Raw genomic sequence first — 5964 nt, 5'->3', positions numbered from 1 at the left:
TTTTCTTGGGGCCGGCCATATTGGACCAGTTTTGAGTGTAACCGGCCAAAACTGCTAAGATGATCTGGAACTCGACTGAAGATAGGAAGCTCCGATTGACCCGTCCTTGTTTTTCCTGTCCTTTTTTGTATTGTCTAACTGTTTGCATGTTTTGTTGTCACCTGTTACGTTCTTGTTCCATTTTTTGTTTTCTTTTATATATATATATATGTGTGCGTGTGTGTGTATATGTATATATATATATGTGTGTGTGTGTGTATATATATGTATGTATATATATATATATATGTATATATATATTTGAAAAAATGAACAGAAATGGGCTTTCTGATAACTTTTCACTTTAATAGTTAAATAGTGACCAATTATCAGAAAAGCGATTTCTATTCATTTATATATATAATATTGTGCCAATGACTTTTTATTTCTTATTCTACTATCATCATCATCATCGTTTAACGTCCGTTTTCCATGCTGGCATGGGTTGGATGGCTTGACTTAGGTCTGGAGAGCCAGCAAACCACCAGGCTCCAATCTGATCTGCCAATGTTTCTACAGCTGGATGCATTTCCTAATGCCGACCACTCTGAGAATGTGGAGGGTGCTTTTTGTGTGCCACCAGCACAGGAGCTAGTCAGTGTGGGCCTGACATCGATCATGCTCAGATAGTGCCTTTTACACGCCACTGGCATGGGAGCCAGTCAGGTGGCCCTGATATCAATCACATTTGGATAGTGCTTTTTACATGCCACCGGCATGGGACCCAGTCAGGGGGCACTGGCATCGGCCATTTTCGAATGGCACTTTTTACATTCCACCAGTGCTTAAACATACATACATACATACATACATACATACATACATACATACATACACACATACATACACACATACATATATATATATATATATAAATCAAATCAAATCAAGTCAAAACAAATCAAAATAGATGAACATTAATGGAATTGTATCTTTGTGGTACCAGTGCCGGTGGCACACAAGAAAACCATCCGAACGTGGCCGTAGCCAGTACCGCACCGACTGGCCTCCGTACTGTGGGCACGTAACAAACACCATCCGATCGTGGCCGTTCGCCAGCCTCATCTGGCACCTGTGTCGGTGGCACATAAAAACACCATCCGAAGACCCAGCAAGACTAGTCAGGCCATAACCTGTGGCCCCTACCTGGGTCGTAGTCAGTCCACCTGTGCATACCTTCCTTCTTGTGACACTTGTGAAGACCTGTTGAGGCAAGTGAAAATCAAAACAAATCAAAATAGATGAACATCAATGGAATTGTATCTTTGTGGTACCAGTGCCGGTGGCACGTGGCACACAAGAAAACCATCCGAACGTGGCCGTAGCCAGTACCGCATCGACTGGCCTCCGTGCTGTGGGCACGTAACAAACACCATCCGATCGTGGCCGTTTGCCAGCCTCATCTGGCACCTGGGTCGGTTGGCACATAAAAACACCATCCGAGCGTGGCCGTCTGCCAGCCTCGTCTGGCCACCTGTGTCGGTGGCACATAAAAACACCATCCGAGCGTGGCCGTTTGCCAGCCTCGTCTGGCACCTGTGTCGGTGGCACATAAAATCACCCACTACACTCTCGGAGTGGTTGGCGTTAGGAAGGGCATCCAGCTGTAGAAACACTGCCAGATCTGACTGGACTGGTGCAGCTTTCGGGCTCCCCAGACCCCAGTTGAACCGTCCAACCCATGCTAGCATGGAAAGCGGACGTTAAATGATGATGATGACGATGATGATGATGATATATATATATATATATCAATACATATAAATTCAAATAAGTTATCATTATCTTTGAAAAATAATGATAAAGTGGCTTTGGAGAGTTTAACTCTTGTTTCTAGCAAGCAGGTACATATTGTAGCTGGCCCAAGGCTATAGAGGAAGTCACTTGCCTAAGGTGCCATGCAGTGAGACTGAACCCAGAACCATGTGGTTGGGAAGCAAACTTCTTACCACGCAACCAAACCTATATATACCTCTTTTTTTTTCACTTGTTTTAGTCATTAGACTGTGGTCATGCTGGAGCACCACCTTGAAGAAGTTTAGTCAAATGAATCTGATTCTATTGGTCTCTTTTGTTGAACTGTTAAGTTACAGGGACATAAATGCACCAACACTAGTTGTCAAGTGATGGTGGACGGCAAAGAGACACAAAGGCACTCACACACATACAAACATGAACACATGCACATACAAACACACAGACACACACAGACACAGACACACACAACACACACATAAATGTGAACAACTGAAGCGATGGATATTATCTATCTATCTTGCTCATGAGCTACTCCTGCGTATCCTGTGGAATTGGCTCAGCTTAAAGAATTCGTCTTGCATCTCTTGGCATTCTTACTGCTTGTCCATTGTACCAGGGTTGTAACCATACAATGCAGGGAAGAAGCAGCTCAAACTGGACAGGCTCCTTGTTCTCCAAGCTATGCACCCAGGTATTATGTATATAAGAATATATATAGTCTTCTGAGATGAAAGAAATATTTCCTGATTTGTTGGTGGTGTTGTTGTTGTTGCTTTTGATGAAGAAAAAGAAGAAGAAGAAGAAGAAGAAGAAGAAGAAGAAGAAGAAGAAGAGAAGAAGAAGAAGAAGAAGAAGAAGAAGAAGAAGAAGAAGAGAAGAAGAAGAAGAAGAAGAAGAAGAAGAAGACGAAGAAGAAGAAGAAGACGAAGAAGAAAGAAGAAGAAGAAGAAGAAGAAGAAGATGATGATGATGATGATGATGATGATAGGAAAAGAAATAGAATTGCACCTAGAAAGGTGCAATCCATTTCTTCAAGGTATAAGTCTGGCCAAGGTTGTTTTTATGAAAGACCAGCAGTCACCCATGCATACCAGCCTCCCCTCTCCACACCACTGATGTTATCCAAAGGAAAGGCAAAGGATGATACAGCTTGGCACCAGTGATGTCACAACTCATTTCCACAGCTGAGTGAACTGGAGCAACGTGAAACAAAGTGTCTTGCTCAAGAACACAACACAGAGCTCGGTCTGGGAATCGAACTCACAAAATCATAATTGTGAGCCTGATGCTCTAATCACTGAGCCAGCTGCCCTCACCAATGATGATGATGATGATGACGATGATGATATTGTAATTATTTTTGCTGTTGTTGTTGTTGTTGTTGTTGTTGTTACTGTTGTACATCTAACACACCACTATTCACAAGTGTACCACTACTGTTGCTGACCAAACAGAACTATGGTTAAATATGTTCTAGCAGAGATCCTACCTGCTTTTCTTCAGACAGCCTACCTAGAATTACTTCACCCAATGAATTTAATGTTTTGTTTTACAAGATGGTATGGTGTAATTTGAGGGATATCTGGTTGCTACTTTTAGCTGGTTGAGGCATGTGGCTTAGTAGTTAGGCTGTTAGATTCATGATTGTAAGATGTTTGTTCCTTCTTAAGCCCCACCTGGCTCATTAGGGATGGTTTCTTGGTTTCCTTGGCGTATAGGTTCCCCCACCTGGATGGAACACCAATCCGTCGCAGGTGAGCTGCAAGATGCAGGAGAAAAGAGAGAGAGAAAGTTGTGGAGAAAGAGTCAGCAGAAGTTCACCATTAACTTCTACCGGATCCACATGGAGCTTAGGTGTTTCACTCATAAACACAAACATCGCCCGGTCTGAGATTCAAACTTGTGATCCCTCAACCGCGAGTCCACTGCTCTAACGACTAGGCCATGTGCCTCCACATGATTGTAAGATAGTGGTTTCAATTTCTGGACTGGGCAACGCATTGAGTTCTTGAGCAAAACGCTTCATTTCACGTTGCTCCAGTCCACTCAGAAGACAATTTTCCCAAGTGCTACACAGTGGGATTGAACCAAAAGCCACATGGTTGCAAAGTGAGCTTCGTAACCACACAGCCATGCCTATGTTTATACATCTAGGATTACAATTTTATTCATTGTTGATAATGGTATATTGTTGCTGTAATTGCTATTGTCATTCATGGTAATGTATTTTTGTACTGATGTTGTTGTAGTTGCCTATATCTGACACCTACCACCACCACCGCCGCCACCGCTGCCACCACCACCACCACCACCAACAACAACAACAACAACAACAACACCATTACCACAAGCCTATGTATCACTCTAGTCAGTATTCTTGACACTTAACATAAAATCATTTGAGAGATATCAGACTAGGCAATAAAGTAGATAGGTCTATACAGTAATTAAAACCTGAAAATAATGCAAGACAATGAGATGATACACATCGTTGATAATTTTAGTAAGTAACAATTAAGGAAATATGAACAAAATAGATCATCCTAATTAGAAAACAAACCAGTTTCACAAACTATATCCTTTTGTAATTTTTCCAAACATTACGGTTGTTTGTGACTATCAGAGTCAACTAATCTAAAGCAATCTTAGCAAAAACACACATTAACAGATTTGAAATAAGTTCCAGTAAAGTAGACTTCAAAGAAATTTAAATATATCTTTGATAGATTAGGTGGACAAATGCTAATCTGTTTACAGTTACATGACATGATTAAACAAATGTAATATTTTTGTCTTAATTGAAAATTCTTGTCTTTTCACAAATGCACTTAACTTTCTTGATCAATAAAATGCAAATATTAATGTAGACACTTCCTTTTCAATCTTCGGTTTCATTTTAATTGTTTTTCATTAAATGATATTTAGGTATAAAATGTCAGGATATGACATATGTTAGAGATGCATAGTCTAGTGTTGTTTCGATGTTTCAACTCTCTAATTGTTTCATTTCATATGTGATATATATTTGTAATTCCCTCCCATTTTTGCATGACTTTTCTTCTTCATCTTGTTTCTAGTAATTTCTAGAAAATATTTTACATTCTATTAAAAAATATACTATCATCATCATCGTCATCATCATCATCACCAACATCAAAACCAAAATCGCTGACATGGCCGATGACGGTACCACCTGATTGGCACTCATGCCAGTGGAACGTTAAAAGCACATCTGAATGTGGGATGTAACCGGCCCACTTATGAGTACCCCTCATTCATGGACAGTGAACTTTTGAGGCAAGTGTGAACAAATCAAAATTGCTGATGTGGCTGATGACAGTATCGCCTGATTGGCACTTGTGCCAGTTGAACGTTAAAAGTAGATCCGAGTGTGAACGTTGCCAGGGCCATGGATTGGCTCTCATGCTGGTGACACATGAAAAGCACCATTTGAGCTTGATCATTGCCAGCGTCGCCTTACCAGCACATGTTCTGGTGGCACATGAAGAACAACATTTGAGCATGGTTGTTGCCAGTGCCACCGGACTGGCCCCCTTGCAGGTAGCATGTAAAAACACCTTTCAGCATGGTCATTGCCAGAACCACCTGACTGGCCCTCATACTAGGGCACGTAAACGCACCCACTACACTCTCGGAGTGGTTGGTATTATGAAGGGCATCCAGCTGTAGAAACTTTGCCAGATCAGATCATCCAGCTGTAGAAACTTTGCCTGATCAGTCAAACCATCCAACCAATGCCAACATGGAAAGCAGACGTTAAACGATGATGATGATATTTAGAATAGTAAGGTAGTCAGAATGCTGGAGGATTATATATATATATATATTTTATTTTTTACATCTTATTTACATTTTTAGCAGCTTCTTCTGTTATTTGATAAATCTGACAATGGAAGAAAGCACTAAAAATGTAAATAAGATGTAGATAAATAAAAAAATATATATAATCATCCAACATTCTGAGACTACCTTATTCTAAATATACAATATCTGTACATCTCTTCAAAAGCTCTCTCTCTCTCTCTCTTTCTCTCTCTCTCTCTCTCTCTCTCTCTCTCTCTATATATATATATTATATATATATATATATATATATATATTATATATATTATTTAGTATTTAGTTGAACATGATGCATCCATTTCC

The sequence above is a fragment of the Octopus sinensis genome, linkage group LG1 (assembly GCF_006345805.1).
Source record: "Octopus sinensis linkage group LG1, ASM634580v1, whole genome shotgun sequence".
Taxonomy (NCBI): Eukaryota; Metazoa; Mollusca; class Cephalopoda; order Octopoda; family Octopodidae; genus Octopus; species Octopus sinensis.
This window is presented reverse-complemented; position numbering follows the sequence as displayed.